This window comes from Cuculus canorus, chromosome 2, assembly GCF_017976375.1.
Source record: "Cuculus canorus isolate bCucCan1 chromosome 2, bCucCan1.pri, whole genome shotgun sequence".
Classification (NCBI taxonomy): domain Eukaryota; kingdom Metazoa; phylum Chordata; class Aves; order Cuculiformes; family Cuculidae; genus Cuculus; species Cuculus canorus.
In genome coordinates, this window is record NC_071402.1 from 77362184 (window position 1) to 77386862 (window position 24679).

Genomic DNA, 24679 nt, shown 5'->3' on the forward strand with positions numbered 1-24679 from the left:
CAATTTTGAAAGCATTTTATGGAAGGACGTTTTCTGTCCATACATCTCAGATCTGCACATGGATCTTACATCCCGGCTTCCACAGTGCAATATTGATGTCATTGCAAAGGCAGGTAATCTGGGCTCTGGACATCAGACTATGGCATTAAAACAGGAGCATAACAGCTCAGCAGATCGCACCATACTGAAAGTAAGATTCCATCTTTATGCAGTGCTTCAGAACAGAAGAGTTATGGCATTTTGTTCCATAACTTCATACCAAGCAGGAAAATTTTCTGCTTTCACAACAGGAGAGCTCACTGAGATCAATCCCCCAGAACAGGGGCAGGAGGAGTGAAGTGCTCTCATGGCAGCAAGACCAGTACCACACAGGCCACAGTGGGAAACAATCCTTTTCGTGTGACTGCCTCTTTTAAAGTACTAGGTTGAATACATTCTGGTTCACAAGGGATAAAATGCTAAATATCCTCTTCAGTGGGACTGAAACAGACTAGATCTTGAAATATACGAAGTTAGTTCCTTACTTAGCCTCCTAGTATCTTGTTTGAGCTAATCCAGCACTACTAGTAAATATTTAGTGATGACTTACCAGTTACTACCACCCCATACTGAAGATGCCTATGACAATCAGTTATTTCTTCCAGGCTTGTAAAACAGAAAAAACTTCTCCACAATCAGATGGGACCCTGCAATTTGCTGCCACAACAGCTGAGCCCAGCAATAAGGGCTCTTCTTGCCAGGATACACTCGAACAAAAAGAGCTACCTACAGTTCTCCTCTTTTATTCCTGTCTTACTCCCATCACTTTGCTTTTTTTAAGCAAGGAAGTGTCTTTCCTCCTAGTAAAACTTGACGCTTTCTTAGTGTAAAACTCACCCAGACTTCTCTGGGGACTGCCTAAGAGGGGACAGTCTAGGGAGAAGTATGGCAAAAGCTTTGGTCACCTCAGAGCTATGTGGTCACATTCCTTTAACACCATGTTTTCTTCACTATTTTCATCATACATGCACAAACAGAGAGGCAAACACATCTGGGTTCAGTATAGGTAGCAGTGCCTCACAGCAGGTAGAATTTACTTTGAGTGTGCCAGAATTGCAGAATTACATGCAGAGGCAACTTCTACCATCACTGAGAACCTGATATCCCCCAGGTAGCAAAATGCTTCCACCGTACACTTAAGCGCCATTTGTTTATTGGTGGAACAGGAAAATGTTAAAAATGAGGAAGCCACTGTACAGCGAGACATCCACTAACAGCAGCAAAAAATGTGCAGAGATCTCTGCATCCTTCCTCCCACAGAGGAGGGAAATACGTCGCAAGAAAAAGCCATGAGATCAGGACATAGATGTAACATCTCTTCAAACCTTAGATAGAGTGTGGGAAGCTGGAAAAGAAAGATCTTTTGTAAACCAGCAGCATCACTTCTGGTGATTCCCATACAGAAGAGACCACAGAGCTGTCGTGCTGCCCAGGGAGAAGCAACAGCCAGACTTTCTACAAGGAGAAAAAAGGCTGCACCCTTTCTCAGTATGGGACTTGAATGACAGCAATTAGTTTTGCTTTCCTGTGGATGAACAACAGCATGCATACCCTCACTACTGAAAATAGCAACCTCCATAGGAATGTCTCAGTTAGGCAAATGTGGCTGATATGGGCGACTTTCTTTTTATTTTTTTTTTTTCACTCAAGCCCTACTCAGTTTGGGATTATAAGTAGCAGCAACAGATTCATAAGCAGTCATTCTCCTGGTAGGAATCAGACAAAACACTTATGCTGATCAGACTACACAGCACAAAGAGGTTCCTAAATTTACACTTTATTTTGCTAATTATCAAGGGATAGAGCCTCCCAAATCAAGCCAAGCAGCCTGACAGCTTTCCTGTGCCAAATTATTCCTAAAAAATAATAATAATAAATCCTACTACATCATGTAATAGTAAACCTAAGCTTCCTAATGCAAAGTGCTGTAATGCTGTCCCAAGCCAGCAGATGGAAAGCTGAATTAATCTCCACTGTTACACACGGGCTTGTTAAACCACAGCAGAGTGAAAACAAAAAGATCGTGTTATTATCACTCAGTGCTGCCACTGAGAGCCCCGTGGGGAGCCACGACACCTCACGTGAACTACGCTTATTTCACTGCGCTGCTCTTGGCAAGACCCTGTGAAGAGCATCTGAAATGAGCGGTGCAGTTATTCATGAGCTAAATGGATGCCAGAAATGACACATAGAGGATAAAGGGATAGCACAAGAAATTTGCACCTCTCTTTTCCTCTGACAGGACTAGTAGGTAGAAGAGACAGATCTGTTTCTCTCCATTCTGATGTCTGCATCAGCACGGAGGGCATTGTCAAACCAGGAAACGGATTCTGCTCTCACACCCACTGTAAAACTATAGAGTTGAAAACACCAAAGATCCCTCCCACTGCCAGAAGAGAGAGAACAGAGCTAAGGACTTCTCCTGCGCTTCCACAAACCAATATGTATATCCTCTAAACATCGAAAACCAAAAGCAGCATAAAATGAAGCATTTTATAGGAGATACCCTTACAGCATAGATAAAGTGGAGAGACTTTCTGTAACAATGACCTAGACAGATATTAAACTAGCAGGTGTTTATCATACATCTGGGAGACAGACAAAGCAGCATTAATCTCAAAGAAAAATAATGCAGCATGATAAATGTGACATCTGGCCACACACAATAAAAATACTGTAAAACATTTATTCTTCCCTATTTACCAAGTAAGCAATGAATCTTTTAATTACCTACATCAAAACAAGGTTCAAAACATGACTATGAAAACATTTGAAACATCTGGGAGAGACTGTATTTTATGCTTAGTGAGAAAGCGTGTTGGTGTTTGTGGACCTGATTCTGTCCATGTTTATCAAGTTTCCTCCTTGAAGTCAATGGCTATCTATGCACAGGAGAGAGAGTACATTTGTACAAGCGGGATTCTAGAAGTGGAAAATAAAGTGCTACCAAAGTATTTCAAATCATGCTTGAAAATAGAGTGCTACCAACGTCATTTCAAATCATGCTTGAATCTGGCTTTGTTCTTTTGTTCTCCTCTTGAGCATTTCTGTAGCCGTTTTGTGAATTATTTGCCTATTCTGAATCTATTCAAAAAAGAGATGGTCTTAAGATACGTTTAAGAAAAATTAATCATACGATGCAATGACTCTTTGCAACTGCACACAGCAAGTGCCTACATTGAATTAAGTGTCTTTGGGCACCCAGAACATAAGTATTAATTATTCTGAAGACAGAAGCATTTTTTTTAGGCTAAGCTAAAAAAAAAAAAGAAACCAAACAAAACAAGTCTCCCGTACTAATAAAGCTAAAAGGGCTTTCTGAACTAGTCTGAACTCCACTAATAGCCAAATATGTTATATTAATGGGTGTTAATTTAGAACTAACAGTTGGGTTATTTAAACAGCCTTGAACAGAATTCAAATTACTTCCTATAGTGTCTAGTGTGCTTCTCAATGAACTTTCTACTATACTTCTAAATGGTGAGAAAACGCTGCTTACTGTTTTCTATAAGACGATATATTTCACCAGTTTGAAAAAAAAAAAAACTTACAGCCTCACAAGGGTATTTTTGGAAGATGCATATTTTATTTGCATGAAATTGTCAGACACAACATTTCACTCCAAGGTAAAGCTAGTCTTGTAACACTAGCAGTTAATTACTAGGTCCACTACCTCCTCTGTCAAAGTCAGAGTGAATTTTAATAGATTTACCATAAACACAGATCCAGAAAGCAAACTGTCAGCAAACTGGACTAAATCTTGCCCTGATTACCTCAGCTTGGGGATGTTTCAAGTCCTCTTACATAATGCTCTTTTATTTCACCTGACATCGCAATTGCTCTTTCAAGCATGACATGTATAAATCGAGAAAGCATCTTCAGTTCCCATTTCTGAAAGCCTTATTTATCTTCAACACAGCAATTTACCGCCTAGAGTGACAGTTCTAGACCCAGACCGTGCTGGTTCTTGCACCTTTCAGACCACACGACTCATCCAGACCACACAGCACAAACGGCAGCATAAAACCCAAGTCTCTCTTGACTAAGTCTAAACTGACTCAAGGAAAGCTACACATCATTTAAATGACTCCATGATTTATCCACTGCTTAATAGCTTAATAAAGCTTTGAAGGTTTAGTCAATGCCCTCAGAAAACGGTGTAAGAGGCAACAGAGAGAATACGGGCTTAACTTCTTGACTAGCAGGTAGCTATTCAAGGTCCACTTCAGAAAAACAGTGGAAATTACTTTAAGATTTAAATTCTGCCTGGAGCAAGCAGGTGACTACAGTAATAGTTTCTTCCAAATTCTGTGGAACAAATATTTGGTGCATATATTACTACCAAAAATAAAAATCAACAGATAATGTACATTTTAAGAAAGCCTGACAATCCAAATAGAGTGACTACAGGCCCATGTTAGCATTCCCTGAAAAAATAGGATCCTACAAAAAAAAAAAGCGCTTGAGTAACTGAAACAAAACTGAAAGCAATGTCATATATCTCCAGGAAAATATGAAGCACTCATGCACCAAAACATTGCCTGCAACATGGAAAAAGTCCAGGGAAAAAGTTGGAAAAAACCAACTCCAAACTTTATTCTTGTGATAAATAGCCCAATCTCCTTTTTAAGACCTCAGAAGCAGTACTACCTTCAAGCCAGGCTTCTAATTAGCCACACAATTTAAGTATGCAGCTGTTAAAACACTGAGTATAAAAATAAGCACAAGAATCATTTTCTACCTGCACGTGTGTTTCTCTCTATGCTCTATTTCTGAACTTCTAGTTCACTAAATAGCTGTCAATACTGTAGTTAAAGGAAAGATACTGAAGACCTGTTATTATCTGATCCAATGGTCATTACACTCTTACAAGAATTACCTTGTTCTAAACTACATATCATCATATAACAAATCACTTCTGCATCATTTAAAGAAGTGCTTAGGTTACATTGGTCATTACTCTTTAGAGAAAACATAATCACCAATTGACATTATAATTTGGAGGAAAACAGGATTTAAAAGATTAATGCATGCTGTCTGAAATGAACTGGACAGAGGCACTCAAAGGGCTTAAGCCTTTATTTAGAAGCAATAAAATGCAACACTACAAGTTATAAAATTACATTGTTTGACAAGCTGCACATTATTCGTAACAGTTACTATAATTTCCGAAGAAACACTTCTAACTACAGAAATTTTACTAAATTCCCACAAATGTTTCCTTTGGCAAGGTATTTACTAAAGTAAATCACAATAAGTTATCTTGCCAAAGGAAGCATTTGTGGGGAATTCAGTAAAATTAAAATGCCTGCACCTTAAGCATAGTAAGACACTATAAATGTTCTCTACATATTTTATTATACTATAAATATCTTAGCATCATACTACTAATTAAATAACATACTATAAAACTAAATAATAAAAAAATACATAAAATCGGTAGAAACCAACTTCACTGTTACAGTCATAATTCAAGATCTTCAATATCAAAACTCTTTAAAAAAGCCCAAACAAACAAATGAACAACAAAAGCCTTACAAATATTTCCCATGCACGCATCAATTAAGAGTTTATAATTGCAGAACCTTATTCACTACCCTGGAGATTTAGATTGTTCTTCACACACAGGTAAATGGCATCATGATGTGGTTACCTGATGGTAGGACCAGATGTTTAAGTACATCCCTCCCTGCCACAACAAAAGTAGTAACAAGACTCACTCTCGACAAACAACAAAATAATGACAGCTGCGCACAAACAATGGGAAATGGACTAGAAAGTAGATACAAAATATTACCTATTAATCAGCACTACCAAGGGTAGAATGCCAGGTTATAAGGATTTAACACTAGACTGATATGGCAGAAAATCATGATAAAAGAGAGAGCTACCACTTCCTATTGCTGATGTCTGTGTATCAAAATTTACACAAATTACCCTAAATATAATTTTCTATGCTCAAGAAATTTTAAAAAAAAACAGTGGTATATTATACGAGACACATCAAGGCTCAGAAAACAGATACCTTCAAACCCAAGAATGAAAGTTTAACTTGTGAGGGTCTAGGCTGTTTAAAACCCAAAAGCTACTCACTAGACTGTAAGAGCTGGATTTTATAAAAGTTGCCCGTAGTTTTTACTGCAGTCTTGGGAAGTGATCTTTACTTCTTTACAACAGAGTTGGAGAAGAACAAACTAGAAGTATCAGTCCCTTTCCCTCCCCCTTACTCTTCATAACAGAACAAATTCTTTCTTACGCTTCATAAAATGGTTAAAAATTTCCAAATTAATACTTTAATTAACACACTTGAGAAGCCTACATTAAGTTACAGAAGTGCCAGCCAGATAAGTAGCCATGGCTGCAGAAGAGATATGCTCACTCTTCAACTGCAAAACCAGTATCACCACTTCAAGGCTGTTGGAAACGCGTGTTCTACACAGTTGTCTAATGCTGTGCTGTACCGATGCATGGAAAAGCTTAAGCCTCATAACAATAGTTCATAGAATCATAGAACAATTAGGGTTGGAAGGAACCTTAAAGATCATTAAAGTCCAGCTCCCAGCTGTTTGTATTATTACCGGACTAAGTGGCGTGTATTGCTCTTAAGTATTTGGATATTCAGGTATTGCCAAGTACCAAAATAGTTATTAAGCCTGTATTGATTGTAGAATCAAGTTTAGAACAAGCTCTGAAATTTTCATGACAGGAAAGCACTCTATAGAGTAATCCTTAAGCTAAGGTGCAGAGGTGTTTGTGCCAGTATCTGAACAAATTGGCATCATTTTAAGGCTACCTCACCAAAGTAGATAAATGCTTTTAGAAAATTTTCAGAAGTATTTATTAAAAAAAAATGAGTAATTTGACATGAAGTTCTGTCTTCCTATATTCCTCAGTCTTATTTGGTGGCATCATACACACACTTTGAAGAAATTCCCCTCTGTGGCTTAGCAAATAAACTGTAGAAGAGACAAAACTAACTCCAGCTTCAGCAAATTTTGTAACCAGATACACTTCTTTAGTTCTCTTTCTAGAAAATCTCTTATTATGTTCATTATGCAATAAGTCAATTAGCCAAAATTTGGAACAGAAATTTATGACTATTAGTATTCTCAGACAGATTTCAAAACAAATTGACAAACAAAAGATCAAAACAAGGCATCATAAAAAGCATAGTTTCAGTACGTTTTACTGTATGCTAGCAAGGATCCTACTGAACTCTCCCTTATGCTCTCAAGAAGTAGACAGAAGTAAGAACATAGAAACAATCAGAAAAGGCAATCAAATGCTATGATTTGCCTTCTGGTGCTGGTTTTGAGGAATACCTAGTCAGCAGGATGGGATTCCAATAGTTCATTAATTTCAGATGGAGGAAGAACCAGAGCCCTAGGGCTGCACATGAGATTTTGTTCATGATTTTGAATTTGTTAAGCATCATGAACTAAAATTAAAAAAAAAAAAACAACAACAGTTTTTTAACTGTATTTATAAATATATTATACTCTTGGAATCACCCAGAACTAGTGGAAGCGTAAGTAACACCATCAGTAATGTAACCAGTGGCATTACCATTGGCAATATAAGTAGAAATAAAAGAGCTTCAAGTGTTTTCTCAAGGAAGGTTGGAACTAGAAGGTTTTTTACAACCCAAACCATTTACGTTTCCATGAATATACAACCAGTACACTAAACACTAGTAAGCAACTGAGAACAATTTAAATAACCTCTGAAATGCACAAGTTCAGTAACAAATCCATTAGTAAAACCAGCAAATATTATCATTTGATCTGATATCCACAGTAGAATAGTTTACCAATCTGACTATTTATGTCTTTTAAATATAGATAAAGCCTTCAATAAATGTACTGAGCACCATCATTTGATAGCTTCATTTCCATTATGAACTATGAGCAATATTAAAATTCTAAACTCATTTCTAAAATAGTCACCAACTTAAATTCTCATTGTTTTATTTGCTACAAAATTAAAATGTCTTCAAACAGAAATCACTTCCCTTGTGAGGTACTAGCAGACTGTAACCAATTTACTCCTTTCAGCTGGCAAAAGATGATAACTTAAGCTTCTTTATCATCTTCTGCAGGTGTGTTTTCTAGGTGATGATTCACTCTAGTAAAGACCTTCCTCAACACACCTGCAGCGTCTCAGCTGATTGCATGGAAGGGTAAGGATCCTTAAACTCTTTTTTTTTTTAACTCATTGAACTGATTTTTAATCTAATGCATACCATGTAATTGCGTTTGGGACAGATGCATTCCTCCTCTCTTTTTCCTAATCTTCGTGTTTTGCTCTTTCCTAGTAATGACATCAGATTTTCTCTGCACTCTCACAACTATCTTGACAAATAAAACTATGTTAATTTTTTGGAAAAAACAATTGATTTCATCAGTTGTTTCCATTAGTCTTGCCATTCTAACAAGTCTATATTTTACCAGGACAATCTTTTCTCTTTAGTCAGCCTTCTCTCACCATTTTCACTAACTACTCCAGCATTTATTCAACATTAACATCTCCAGTTAAGACTAAATGCTGACTTTTTTTTAAGACAAGTTTTTTTCAGGCATTTAATTTTGCCTGAAATTTTGTTCTTAAAGTCGTCTTTAGGCAGGTCATGTAATTAACTTTGAAGCACAATTTCTGTAGACTAAATACTGATCTTCATCATGAATCAACTAGAAATGCTCTGTTAATGCAAATAAATGATCAAATTCATCTGAGATTATATAATTCGGGGCAAATTCCATTTCACTGATTTCATTCATATAAATAAACCCACTGATGTCAACAGCATTTTGAGAGTAGATATGAACAGGTTTTGACTGTATTGATCAGAATAATAAGATCTCCCATACATTGAGTGGTGGGGAAAATGATCCTTTGCCACATACAAAAGCTCCAGGTATCTTATTGCAGAAGCTTCCAAATACTTAGAAAATCCCTACGAACCTTCTTCCACACTTCTTAACTTGTATTGATGACGGCAACTTCGATATACCACCTTATTTTTAAAGACACCTACTATTACTCTCTACAACCACTTCAACTCTTTGAGGTTATGCGAAAGGCTGTAGTTGAGAATTCCTAGGAATATATCAAACTAAAATGCATTAACATATCCAGATATTTTTGGCACACCTATACCAAGACAGAGAAGAAACAAAGCAAATCTTCTGTCTCTGACAAGGTGCAACAGAAGCAATTTCCAGCCTACTACTTCTGGTATCCTCACCACTAGCTGCAGTGGATTGGCAGTGCCATGGCTTGACACATAGTCCCGCTGGCAATACTTTGCCATGTTGTACACGTCTATCTGCTGTTAAACAGTGTTTCTTAAAAAAAAAAAGATCTACCATCTCTTAAAATATGGTTAGATGTCAAGAAGTCAATTAGGAGTGATTATTTAGAGAACCTGTTCCTGGAGCTCCTACTTGGTAACTATCTCCACTACTAAACACTTCCCCTCCTCTATTTATATTTTTGTTTTCAATGCAGTGTGTGCCTAAAGCTAGCTGGGGCTTTTGAAAACCTGGCAACAGTGAAGGGCACAACACTGGGCAAGACTGAGACTTACAAAGAAATGTGAAAATCTATAATTTGTAGACATCTAGACCACGCTGTTATAGGAAGCCTTGCTCAAAGAAACAGTATTGATCTTAGTGTATGCTCTGTGTGACGTTAGAAGCAGCATGTATTTTTCCTGTTTGAAGAAATTATTAATAAAGATTAAGTATGTTTAAAAAGAAAAATAAAATTCAAAAACAGACTTGTCAATCACGCAGTTAGTGCCTACTATGAAGATAAGCCTACAAAATAAGCCTGTCATCACAGAGCAGAAAGACTTCAGAACCAGTATTAAAGGAGCAGACATTTTTAAGGCACCTGAATTCCTGAGAGCAAGAAGAGCTTTCAGGAACTCAACTTTGACCTGCAGTTCTGACATCAGTAGTACAGGACCTCACAGCTTCTTTAACCAAAACCAGTTTTTTGGCACCCCCTAGAGGTTTTTGCTGCCACAGAGAAACAGCTCGGAAGACAACTATAGTTATCATAAAATTTGGGAGAGTTTCAGATCCAGAAGTGAAGCCTGTAACCAGTGCAGATTGGCACAAAAAGGTTGATGTAAGAATGCAAACCCAATACATTAGAAGATCAATTCTGGTTTCATTCTGTGTGATCGCATTGCCCATGTCATTCAATTAGCCCAGGATTTCTAAGACTGTAGGAAAAAAAAAATTAAAAAAACCACATCCCAATTAATACTACCCTATTAAAAGATAGGAAATCTTTTCCAACAGTTAGTTTCCAACACATAACTCTGGAACTTTATGAAATTTAATGCTTCACTAAGTTTATGAGAAAATAAATGAAAGTCAAAGACAGCTAGCAAAATAATAGATCACCCATCTAAACAACACTAAGACAATATTCCAAATCTTTAGTGTCACATGGAATTTTTTTTTAAGTGGTATTTAAATTTTATTCATGCTCTCTGAAAAAAAGGAGTATTAGTCATCCAATCTGCCATCATTCGCTCAGCCACTTCTCCCTTCCCACCAAACCCTGTCCAAACAACATGACTGGAAAAATACTTTCTATTACAAAACTGCTTTCTGACTTTTTGATCAAGTTGGTTTTAGAATGCAACTGCCTGTATTATACAATGAGGAACTGTTCAGATCTCAGTAAACTACGCTCTCCAGGTCCAAGACGTGTTCAAGCACAAAGCATTAATTTTCCGCTACGATCACCCTGTAAGTCTGAAAATGCAGGGTGTTTTAAGCAGTTGTGCAGTTTCAAGCAACCTCCTCAAAACACAGCAGAAAACAATAGCTCATTTTAGATGCTTCATTATGTAAGAAGAAAAAAAATCCACAATCTCAGTATTAAAGAGGCATTTTCTATCATCAATGATATCAGAGAAATGTAAATTCCAACTGTGAAGTGCTTATTTTTAGGGCAGTTTGATTATTGCAAGCCATTAATCCACAGCTCTCCAACTCGGAGACCACTGATGTGCTGTAAAATTCTCTCTTTAGTTTGGTTCAGAAAACAAATAAAAAAACATGGATCAAGGTGTTCAGGGTATCCCAGGAAAAACAGAAAAAAAAGGAACACACTATGTATACTTTTCTAGTTCCAGTATCGGAGTAATCTGAGACATACATGCCACTTTATTCAATGCAGACCACCATATCTGTGACTGGCGAAATGAAATGAAGACCAATTCATAACAAAATCATACAGCGTCTGCTTCAGAGAAAATGGAAATGAGACTCTTGAAATAGCCTGATGATTGCTCCCCAGGGATCCAGCTCTAGCTAGGAAACTAGCTCTTGTATGTAGAAGAGTTGGTCTCCGGCAAGACTGAATGGTGCTACACAGGCATCCTTAACTGCAGGCATATAGGCCCTACTAGAAACCATGCAAAGCTTTAAGCTCCTTTACATCCTGTTACGTCTAAGTTTTCAGGCAGCATCAGAAAATACATTGGCCACCTGCCTTCCAAGAAACTTCCCCTGCACATTGGACAAGCTGGATAATCAATGTAACTGACGTTCTTCAGACGACCTGCACATCCAATGTTCTATCTGAAGACCGCACACAGGATCTCACTTGCAGATAAATTAGTTGCCTACTGTGTTAAAAGCAAGTGTCACTGGGAACACATCAGGCCCATACCTAAGACTCTTCCCTGGTCCCAAACAGTTTCCATTCCCAGTTTAAAGCTTTGTTCCTCATTCAACTTTAAGTAATAGGTAAACTGAAACTGCAGCCCACTAATATCTGAATTTCTTTGAGAGAATGCAGATATCAAAGCAGAAGTCAAAGAACAGTTGAGAATTATCTAGAAATGCAGCAGAACTGTGCAGAGCTCTCCACGTATGGCCTCATAAGTGCTGTGCAGAAGGGTAAGAGTCACTTCCTTCCATCTCATGGTAGTGCTCTTCCTAATGAAGCTCAGGAAGCTGTTGGGCCTTTTCTGCCACGAGAGCACTCCGATGGCTCATGTTCAGCTTGTCCACTACGAACTCCAGATCCTTCTCTGCAAAGCTGCTTTCCAGCCAGTTGGCTCCAGCACGTAGTGGTGCAAGAGGTGATTCCAACCCAGGTGCAGAACTCAGCATTTTGCCTTCGTTGAACTTTATAAGGTTCCTGACAGTTGTTTTCTCCAACCCATTAGCATGTCTCTGAATGGCAGCAAAATCTTCTGATGTATCAGCCACTCCTCCAGGTTCTGCATCATCTGCAAACTTGATAACTTTGTCCCATCAACCAGATCACAAACGGAAGATGTTAAACAATATGGGACACAGTATAGACCCCCTGGGGTACAAAACTAGTGCCTGGCCTCCAGCTGGACTTCATGCTGCTGATCACAACACTTTGAGCCCAGCAGGTCAGCCACTTTTCAGCCCACGTCACTGCCCATTTCTCCAAACCATACCAAGACCTTGTCTGTGACTATGCTATGGGAGACTGTCAAAAGTCTCCCACAAAGTCATAATAAATGATACTGCTCTTCCTTCATCTATCATACGTCATTTCAATGTAGAAGGCTATCAGGCTGTTAAAGCATGTCTTCTTCATAGGTTGATGCAGACTACTCCCGGTCACCTTTTCCTTCATATGTTTCAAAATTATTTCCAGGAAGATTTGCTCCATCACCTACCCAGGAACTGAGATGAGATCGACTGGCCGGTATTACTCCAGACTGCCCTTCTTGAAGGCAGGAATGGCATTCCCTTTCCACCTGTCCTCAGGAAAAAAAGTCTCCTACAACTTGCAAAAATGTAGAAACGTAATGTAGGTGATGGGAAGACGCCACGATAAAGTGAATCACTACAAACTCCTCCACTCTTCGGTGAGCTAATTCTGAAGCCCAAGTTAGCTTTTTATTACCATTTGATAAAACACATTCTTCCATCTGTAATAGAGACCACAGTAGAATAAATGGAAAGACCCTACTGGAACCATCCTGAGACAGCCTGATAGTTACAGACCCACAATGAAATGCAACAGAATTTCATGTTACCACAGTCATGAGGAATGAGCTCTGGTTCTCTGTCACTAACAGCCCGTGCCCTAACTCAGCAAAAAGCAACATCCAAAACAAGCCAGCTAGAAGCTGAAAACACAGGTAATGAAGCCTAGAGTAAAGCCCATGAGAGCAGGAGACTGAATGACGTTAAGGGAGGGTGCTTAACTGTGGAACAGTCAATTGGAAGAAGGAGGGAAAAAAAAGAAAAAAAAAAAAGATTCAAAGTCTAACTATCCTCTAAGCACAAAAAAAAAAAAAAAAAAATATCACTACCACGGATAAAGGAGATAATGTACTCTGCTGTATACAGATAGTGGTAAACTAACCCAAATTTCCCTTCAGATTATATCTGTAGGAAATACTTCTGTCATTCACGTTGTATTTACCCTTTTGTGGTGTAAGTGGTTTGTTAACCACACAAGTCTTGCTGATTGTAATCTGAAAATCTAGAGGAACAATGGATAAGAAAAACAAAGGTGAGCTTTGAGCAGCTCCTAGAATGGAAACACAAGGAGTAAATGCCTTATGTACATGCATTTAGGATAGTGATATTTAGAATAACTAGTAAGCAGATGTTCTAAAATTCACTGTACATTTCAAAAGACCACACTATCAGGGCGAACTACATGTATAAAAATGGATCTCAGTTGTGAAAATTAGATTTCACCAATAAATTAAATTAATTTTGCTCATCAAATACTTTTTAATGATTATTTTAACTGAAATAGCAGCTACAAAAGCTACAACTAATGTTTCACAGAATTTGTTAAGTTTAACAAATTTAATTTTCAAATTAATATTGCATTAAATGTAGTTTTGATTGTGTATTATTTACTACCTGTAAATTATCCCAGAACAATGAATACAATCCATAACACAGCCAAAAAACACCATTATACAATCTTGCCAACAAAGTCATTACCTCCATCTGTTGAGATCTTTTACTTCGTTTTAAACACATGAGGTGATACAGATGACTTCTACCTAATATACAAAGTGCAAAGAAAAGTCTATGGCTACTTTCTGATCCACTGAGTCAAAGCTTAGGTGCTCAACCACCTTGGTCCCTTCCCCTTTTCTTTCCTTGTTGTTTCTTTTGTGTTTTGTTTGCTTTTTTTTTTTTGTTTCTCCTCACAAAATGAATGCCTAGGAAAACAGTCAGAAAAGACCACTTTTGAGAAATCATCTTAAAAGCTCTGAGATATTAAGGCAAACACACATTAGAATACTATTTCATGTTTTGTGAAAGTGAGAGAAAATTGCTGAGAGATTGTCCAAATATTCTAGGACTTACCTATGCGAATTGTTTTGCTGAAAGTATCTTTAATTACTTCAGCATCAACTTGACCCCTATTTGAAGAAGGCAACCTATGGGCATAAGAAAGTCAAAGATTTGTCCCTCATCTTCCTGCTCTGAGACCGCATGTTTCTTTTTGCTTGAAACACAAAAAGGAAAGGATGGGAAAGAAATCATTTCTGGTACTACAAGGAGGCTTAGACAGAAGCTTTCTGTCCAGTTCTCTCTCAGTACATGATAAAACAACAGCAAGAGACTCTGGCTCATGAATGAGATTAATACCATTCCCTATACACTCTGTGTTAAGAGAGTAGTATTAATGCTATAGTAAGAAATCAGCAGCAAAATATTTGCTGATATTTTGTACAGCTTCATTGTTCTTTGAAAAGCAAGTTTTAGTTTCGGTCTTTAAATTTCTCACGGAGAAGGGATGCCGTACAGTTTACCCTTTTCACCCCCTTCTTTGGCCCCTCCAAATTACTCCCTTTTACTATATTTTTTTTTAAAGAAGGGTCAAAAGCTCTTTTGACATTTTCTGAGCTTTCCAAAGCTCTTTGGACATTTTCTGTTTTGCGTCACATCAAACAGGTTATTACCTGTTTGGGAAAATGTCATATGAAGTTAGTCAGTTTCATGCCACCTATGCACCAGAAAGAGTATAAGAAGAGACGATATCTGTATAAGCAACATGGAAAGGGCTACATGTTCCAGAAGTCTAAGTACATGAGCAACCAGGATCCTCTTTTCATGCCTGTACCTGACCTGCTTTCAACCCCTATAAACTTGTTTTCCCTTCAGCAGTTGTGTTAGCTAGGTTTTTGAACTTTCCAGCACAAAGACCATCTGTGAGTATGTTTTGGACAGCAACAGTTCAACAGGGTTGTGAGCTAAGTTCAGTTGTCAAAACACTGATGTAGTAAAAAATAAAAATCCACCACTATGTTTGATTGGTTAGACGACTGATAAATTAACATTACAGTCTGTTACTCCATCTGCATTCTTGCATATGGTCTTTCATATATGGTACAGCTAATGAATCTACAGCACATGCTTTTCTAAATGCACCCTAGGAGGAGAGAGTTTGTTATATGCCACTCCATATGCACAGTGCTGAAGCACAGTCCTGACCGTGGCTCTTGTGTTTGTTATCGCTTGTCAAAGGTCACAGATTAACCCAGAGGTGCTGAGCTCGTTCCACAGGTCAAGCTGGGATATTAACAACCAGCTGCAAGGTCCTATTGTAACTTATGTCTCAGGTCCAGTTTCATAACAAAATTAGCCTGATGAAATTCAGTATCAGTTAGAAGTGAAAACATCGCCACTCAAACACTGAGAAGTTTCGTTTCATTTAAGTAAAATGACAAGAAAGTTTGAAATGAGAGCTTCAAACAGGACAACTAAAAGATTTTGCTGGGGCTTCCACCACAAGCTAGCCTGCATCTATGGGTAGCAGCTTCAGCCCCTTGACAACACCTTTCGCATCATCAAATTATTTCAGGTATAAAGTAGTATCGTAAACCAGAGAGGGATATAACGCATGCAAACTTGTTAACAAGTGATACCGCTCACATCATGTCAGACAGCAGGAAAGATCCCAGATGTTTAAAATACCTTTTTTTTTCAAAGCAACAACAGAATTCAAAAGGCCAAAGAAACTTCCATGACATTCTATTTAAGCCACTAACAACTATTTCAAGACAACTGAATAAAAAAGCCTTTACAAAAGAGGAAGCCTGTCTGACAGAAATATATAATTAAGAGAGAGACAGTACTGCTTTATATGTCTGCTATTTTTTGGGTAATATTTGAATGTCATATGTAGGTATTATTAAAAAACTCTGCATACATCTTCAAACTTCGAAAGTTTTGGAAATATAAATGCTCAGAACTTAACCTGCAAGTGCCTTTTTATTCTTCTCTTCTACATGTATATGAAACAGGCAAAGACTGAAACATCAGAAACATTACACAATGTTCTATAAATTCATTCAACAGGGTAAGACACCTTTTTGAAGAAGCTATGAAATAATTCATGTGCAAAGAAGAAAAAGATTTGTGCTGGCCTTCCTTTCTCCCACTGTTCCTGTGAAATGCAGATGTAAAGCTGTGCTTCAGAAATACCCCTTACATCCAAAACCTGGTGAAATAAATCAGAAGTCTCTAACCTTTTCAAATTAACTAACTAGTATAAGTTGTACGTTGATGGGAATGGAATAAAAAACTACAATTATTTTAGCTATTCTCAAACTCCATGGAAGCAGTAGATGATTTATCACAGTAATATTACCTCCTTTAGCTGATCCAAAACCAAACATACATCTCAAGTCATACCATTCCAACAGGCAAGATTCTTCATGAGATGCTGTAGCTACTACTTGCTACTAAGGCTGTTGCCCTTCTCAATAGGAGCAGCAAGCGAATGCCAATACCACGCTTCTGCATAGACTTCTCTACTTTTTCATATGTTGCCCTGCTTTGATACAGACCCTGAAGTGTGTTTCTCTCCCTCATATCATCTACTTAATTTAGTTGTAATGTTACTGCTAAGTACTGTAGTCTTGTTGTTTCACCGTAAGAAAACAAATATTTTGCTTTAAAAAAGTAAAGAACGTCATCTAAACTCAGTTTTAAGTGCACAATTCCTAGCAATAAGAAGTGTAACTTACATTCAACATACGGAAGAAAGGGTATTTCTAAATGTATTCTCAGTATCCAAAGCTTGCACTTCTATCCGCAGGTGAACAGAAAAAGTTGAACCTGAAATCCAATAGCTTATTCTAGACCTGAAGACTAAATCACATCACTAAGATGTCAGACAAACTCATTAATCTTATTTTCAGTGTAAATACCAACACAGCTTCTTTAAAGGACAACAGCACCCTAACATGTACAACACATTTACCAGCACATGGTTTTGCTGGATAAGTAGGTAAGCGTGAAGGAAGAGTGGAATCAAAAAGAGTACAAACTAATCATCACCTTAAACGTGCGCAGGGGAGGAAATCTGGTACCTACTTCTCTCTTAGAGACAAACAGTTCAAGAGACTATATACCATAAAGATGCTTATAGTCCACTGTGTTGGACCAATGCATTTCAGAAAGTGGATCAACAGGTAGAACAGTCAGAGGAATACTTTTAACTTTGTAAACTCAAAAGCAGTCACTTTTTTCCTTTTCGTTCTCCCTCTGATTTCTGTTTTAGGGACTACTTCACTGTTCCACTTGTCCCATTCTTCCTGATGAACTCAGCTTTTTCATACCAACCACTCATTTCCTTTTGTTAAGCAAAAGTATTACTATACTGCATAGCATCACAAATTAGACACTCCTAAATAAAACCATGTGAAAAAAACCTAATTTTTGGCCACCTGCCAATACTATGTACTTATTAAATCCAAATGAGAGCCAAAGACCATACTTAAATAAAGATTTGTAAGAAAAGCATCTGAAAAATTTTGATACTTCAATGTTATGATGAGAATATTAAGCATTTTGAAAAATAATGCGACTATTTGCTTCTTTATTACCATCATGGTATTTTACTGGAGGCACACTAAATACATTACAAATAAGTGAATTTCAAACCGCAGAAGGGGGAGAAATAGTTGCTTCATTCCTAAGAACACGCATTTTCATAAACTTAGTTACATGTTTGAGAAGTCTATAAGACTTTCTAGAGAGCAATACTGTTTATTGACAAGCGTACTACAGTCTCAGGTAAACAAACCTTACAGTTCCAGAACTATAATGTTCTACAAGTCAGGAAGGATATGTCTGTAAGATAAGTTGGCTAAACAAGCCTTCCAATTTTTTCCCTCTTTTTCCCACTCCTCCACCATTTTTTTTCCCCACACCTGGAACTCATATATTGATTAAGTCTGAAAAACAATCATTTAACCCCGTATGGCAAAACTAATGAGTTCTAAAATAATAAATATTATAAACTACTACTGAGATTACTCATCCTGCCTGTTTTATAACACTGTAACACCTGTAATTTTTTTTAATTAAGAAAGAAAAAAACCCAAACAAAAACTCCCACCAAACTGTGTGATGACAAATATTAGATTGCTGAATTATTGAAGAACCAAGGTGAAAGAAGGTTCAAGAAAGAGAAAAATATTTTTACCAAGGTGTATCTTGTAAACCATAGGTCCCCCATTGAATCAGTTAGAGTTCTGTTACCAAATTCAACAAGAATACAATTACGGTTTGCCTGGTGGAAAATAAAAAATTACATAACTTTTATATTAACCTCAAAAGCAACGTAACACACATGCAAGTGAGGAATTTTAACATTTGACACAGGTGCAACTAATTCCACACCTCCTTACAGCACGAGTAGAATATATATGCATGTAAGCATTTATTAAACATTTTCAGTTTGTGTTTTCCTTACTGTACCTGTGCAAGATTTCCCGTTAGAATTGACATACATTTGTAAATATAACATTCCTGAAAATGCATTTCTAAAAGTATTTGCCAGAAATCATCAGACTGGCTCAACTACCTATGTTAAAAGACTGAATAAGCATATTCCCTATTCATTGACAATACATCAATAGTGACTTCCAGCCTGTCCCCTTGCCCACACATTCCGTCCTCAGCCTTTTTTTGCTTTGCTATTAAAGGTATCTCAGATCTCTTTATCTGCTTCAGACACAAGATACACAGTAAAAAAAAAAGAAAAGGAAAACCAATTTATATTGCAGAGTCTCTGTCTCCTTGACAAATATCGTAGCTCCAAGTCTGTTCTGTCAATAGATCACCAGCAATCTGTCGTTTGGGGACCTGAAATATTGTCATCATCACTGACCAAAAGCCAAGTAGCTCTTTGCTGGATATTTTTAGAGGGAAGACCATGCTGAGAAAGTCTCAGACAGAGTGATCCATCAGCAATGTCAGCCTGAGGACTCCGGTGACCAGAGCGATGCTGTAAAGGAAACCCCAGCTCCTCCTCACCTGCTACTTCTGTTTTGAGTAAATATATATAACGGTTTTGCACACAAACAAGAAAATCAGGTTATTTGAGTGACTTTGCCCAGCAGGCTTTCCAGTGAAATATCACCAGTATGTTCAGAGGGTCAGACAGAGATGCCAGACCACAAAAATCCAAGATGTCCTAAAGTCCTAAAAGTAGGTAAAGTTTATGTGGCACTCAAATACCAATGTTGCACTTGCAAGAAAAAAAAAAAAAATCTTATTTTGGAAATCAAACTAAATTCTTTTACTTAATTTAACTGTGCAAAGTTTTAGTCATTCTAAGCTAAACTGAAGGCATAAAACATTGATCACAGTCTAGAATTCTGGTTTTACCACTCAAGACGAGGTGTCTCCTCTCCTCAGTTTAAGGATTTTTTAATACTAATACACATGAAATAGGAGAAATATTTGTTACTCACTACCAGAAATTGACATCTATTCAAACACATGAAGGGAAAAAAAGGACAGTAAGACCTATACACGCACTGTACCTCCTAGACTTAGAGACAGAAAAGTAAGAACTACAACGCTGATTAATCTTGGCTACTTTTAATTAAAAGGTGTTTACAGAGAGGGAGCACTTAAGATAACCAATCAAAACTCAACCTCAAAAAAAGCAAAGAAGAGATGAAACCTTAGCAGCTCATCCACATACAGTAATTGCTGCACAAGCCTATGCTATATAATGTGACATAGAATGTAAGGAAATGTTTGTTTCTTCCTGAAATAAGGAGTATTATCCATCCTTTGAGTGCTCATTATGACAGTCAGCAATGAGAATTAAGTGTACAGGATCCCAATGGAACCATTCTGAGGCTAACAAACTTCCCTAATTTGACCAGAAATGCATGCACTGGAATTTGTTTTTATTGGAAAAAAACATGTAATGACACGTATTAAGAAGACCTATTTACCTGAGGGTATTAAACAACTGCTTAACAGAAGAGTGCATTAGGCTCTTCAGACATGCCATGGCTTCTCCCACTTATACGAAAAAGATTTCTTGGTATCATGACTTTGCATCTAATGCCAGTTCTTAAAACACGTGATCCTAAATTTACGCTTTGATTAGACAAGCATGTTTCTATTTAAGCTCAACCTCTCCATCCTTCTTTAGAGAGACCAGAGTCAAAGTCTCCTAAGACTCTTGAGGCTTTGTGCAATACTTCACTTGTTCTTTGTAAAAACAATGTAAGTCAGAAGTGGAATATAAGTGCAATAAGCTGCCAAGCTTGTCAGAAACACTCGCAACCAAAAATATGTACTTGTGAACCTATAAAATCTTCAAGGGACCATCATGTTCATACAGAAGAAAAACAAGAAATGGTTTTGCATCTCTCATATGCATTCAACTATAGGATGCTGTATGTCACAAGCAAAATAAAAGCATGTGTAGCAGTTAATCCTTAACGAAGTCTGTGCCAGACTACAAATGCTATTTTTTCCCCAGTGTGAACCAAACTTTACCTTCTGAAAATTATGCAGACATAGATGAGAGGCACTAGAGAATGAACTTGGTGACGCCTAAGCAGGACTTCCAACTCCATTACTCAGATCCTTCTGTTGGTCATTAATGCTATGCATGTGGTTCAATGACAGAAACAAAGAAAACAGAATCTGACTGCCTTCTCTTGTTTTAATCATAATGATAATTCTGAGAATGCAGCGGGCCTTCTGTATTATTGACACTTGAAAAGACGAGATACGCTATCACACTTGCAAGTTTTCCCCTGTATCATCAGATGACATCATACACCAGTACTGCAGTGGAAATCCACATACAAAGTCACATTATTCTTGTAACTCAAACTGCAAAACCATTTGTGGCAAGAATAGCAAAAACTATGCCATTCATCAATTACTATCAACCTCCTTCATTAAAGCACAAAAGTTTTTCTAAATATCCAAAGCTTTTTTGTTCTATTCACTGCATTTCTAAGCACGCTAGGTCAGACAAGGTTAGGCACTGAACTGTAATAAGGTTCAGGTTACCATCATGTGGTGATCAAGGACACAGGTACTCATCAGAAATATTTAGAAAATGTCAAATATTACTACTAATTTTGTTAAAATTTGTCAAAATGCTCATAGATTGACTTAGATTTTGATTTGCAAGAATTCACTAGATTATCCACCCTGGATTTAGAATCTACACCGTTTAGGAGCCCAACTCCCACTTTCTGTGAGACTTCAGCTTCTAGATCATATAGAATCTCACTTCCAGAGGTGCAACTTCATTCAGAAATGAGATAATGCCATTAGGCATGTTCAAAAGTGGAAGCTGAGTTGTTCTAAGATATATAAGTGAGAAAAAGAAGGTGTTAAGAATGCCTTTGGGTATCTACCTATTTGAAGAACTCAATATCTCTAAAAATTCTGGCATAGAAGACAACAACAAGGTTTGCCCAGGGAGGCTTTCAATGCCTAACCTCGAGGCATTTACATTGCTGAAAACCTTTAAGCTCATTTCCTTAGATAGCCATTCTCTGACCTAGCCCTCTGCCTTCTCATTCTCCTTTCAACTGAATATAAACCTTCATATCCAATGCTACACCATTTTTTCATGCCAATAAATGAGCATGAAAAGGCTTTTGCCTTCCTATATGCCAAAGAGATAAAGCAACAGTCAACCTCTTGGCAAGAACAGGATTGTTTTTAAACAAGCAAATTTGACTGGGACAACAACCTGCTTTCAAAGAAACCTGATTACTCTCCAGCCAAGTACAACTTCAGGAGAAAATACCAGAATGCCAGGACGTGATTCACATAATCGCATACGCTAGTTTCAGAGAACTGCACTCCTTTGTACAAGTTAGACTCTTCACTCACATAAATCTAAAATAATGTAAATACTTTTAAAAAATCATCTGTAGATCAGCTAGCACACCAGACAGACACGCACACTCGTGAGTTTCAGTATTTTGGTTCAAAAACTATAAACAAATTTTTAAGATTCAGACGTTCCGTTTTCAACATCCACCGTGGATTTTCTTGCTTTTCAGATATCTGGCTTCAAACACTGTAGCAGTCTCATGGGAACCAGTAATTAAAATATAACACATTCCTTGAAATTTTCGTCTGGAGCTTTGAGTTACTCCTGGGACCCTTGCTAGTCACCCTTCCGAACTGCTTGCTGGTTGTAATGGAAGATCTGTGCATTTACAGGAAGCAGATGACAAATTTTAATGAAACTAGCAGTATAAAAAGGTACAGTAATTTTTTACTACCATGCTGAAAGTTATTTTTAATTATTTTCCCAAACATCTTCGTAATTTAAAATAAATTCACCTGATATAAATTAATAAGTAAGAGTTTAGTTTCACTTATTAGGTTTAAAACAATTAAGAAACCCATCAGGATCCCTATTTATGCCACCTGCCAGATTTCGTTTGGCTCCCTTCAAAAATTCAGCTTTAAGGTGATATTTTGACATTACTTAATTGACTGTGTTAGGACAGAGGAACGTACCTATGGCTGAAAAATCAGTATGTTTAACTAAGCAGACAAATTTAAGATTTACTGTCAGCTTCCAAAAGTAATTTTCTTGACCAAAACAAAATTCCTGTAGGATGAAGATTTTGGGGAGATAAAGAAATCGAATGCAAATTTGGCAAGAAAAACAAAAAGGGGGTGTGGGAGTATAATAAACGGGGGGGGAGGGGAGAATACAAAATCTTCCCCTAGAGAATCTTCTATGAAAAGCTTATTTGGCTTTAAGATGTTCCTGATTTTTGGATGCTACTACTCAAAGTAGAACGTATATCTCTGGCTTCTCAAAATGAATGAAAACAAGTAGAAAATAATGGTTTGCTATACAGTAGAACTATTATGGCTACTGCAATAAACTATAATAAAATGTAACATCAAACATGGTTATTTTATATACGAATTTAAAGAAGTTACCACCTTTTTGGTAGGTCTGAGAACTACAGACTTTTAAAGTTTCATCAGAAGCCCGGTATTTGTCCAGAAACTTCAATAAAATAGGCAGTGGACAAAAGGACAAGATAATTCCATGCTTTATGTCTCAAAGTTATCACTTATTACCATAACTGAATTTTGCAAAGTGGAACAGGCAGACTAAGAGCCAGTAGGATGCACTAGAAGTTAGCATGCCAACATTAAATATTTACTCTTACAGATAATGAGATGTTTCTCCATTTCTTGGTTTTACCCTAAACTGGCAAATAATACAAGAAAAAAAATATATTAACACAGCTAGCAGTTTACATATAAACTGATACTATATTTCCTTTTCAATTTTATTGAACTTAAATTTTGTCCCACATACCGCCAGAGAATCAAGTCAGGCAATATGCTTTTACAACCCATTCATGGCACCAAGTTAGCACTTCCCAAAAGGCCAAAAGAAATTGTTTCAGTGTGTCATGCTGCATTCAGACTTCTTTCCAAGTGAACCTAACCACAGAAGAGCTATTAGTGAAAGGGTCATGTGGTTCTGTAGTGCACAAGGCAGTGGACTGCATACCTGTCCTACACGGAGACCTCCTACTGACATAACAGAAATAACTTCTCCCATGAAAATAAGAAAAAGAAAAAAGGTCAGAAAAAACAATGTTTTCGTAGCTGTAACGTGTTTTCTCAGAACAAAAATCAATCTCTTATTTAAAAGCAAATGAGTTTTAGTCCTATTTGAAAGTAATTTTGTCATTTAAAAAATAAACACATAATATTTTAAAATGCCTCCTCCATTAAGGTTTATTGTTTACTTTCAGGTTATTAATAATTAGACTACTATATTTAATATTGTGCAGTTAAATAAGCATCCAAAACTCATCCTGTAAAAATGTCTTACTGAAACCTTCAAAGGAGAGAAACAATCAATTTGATTTTTGTCAAACCTCAGCTGTAACTTGAAATATCAAACTCTTCGTGACTTACAAGTACAATCAATAAGGATCAAAACCACAGGTCCTTATTTAAGAGTACTGTAATAACGTATTCTCCTTACGTTGCTGATACTCCTGAAAACAGTTGCTTCTAGGAATTGTTGAAATGTATGTCTGAAACCCTAACAAAGATATGCTGAAATTTCTACAAGTGATAGGCTCTAAAAATCATATAGTACTGAACCATGAAATAGAAAATGTATCCAGAATTTAGTGCAAAATTTAACACTCCTGAATTCTGCTGATTCTGTTATCTGCTCCATTTACACGCCAATCTACAGCCTTACCGAAAAATGCATTTCTTAAAACCCTTAAAATAAGCTGCTCTGGCACTGCCTTTGTAGCGTAAGTTGATTTTACAAGTGTCTTGAGAAACAAATACTTAACACTGAACCA

At 37.1% G+C, this 24679-nt stretch overlaps 1 protein-coding gene across 6 annotated transcripts in view; it reads right to left on the reverse strand.

Moving 5' to 3' along the window:
* CTNND2 (catenin delta 2) overlaps nt 1-24679 on the reverse strand; it is a 662788-nt gene that overhangs the window by 635707 nt on the left and 2402 nt on the right. The gene's annotated exons all lie outside the window — the stretch shown is intronic.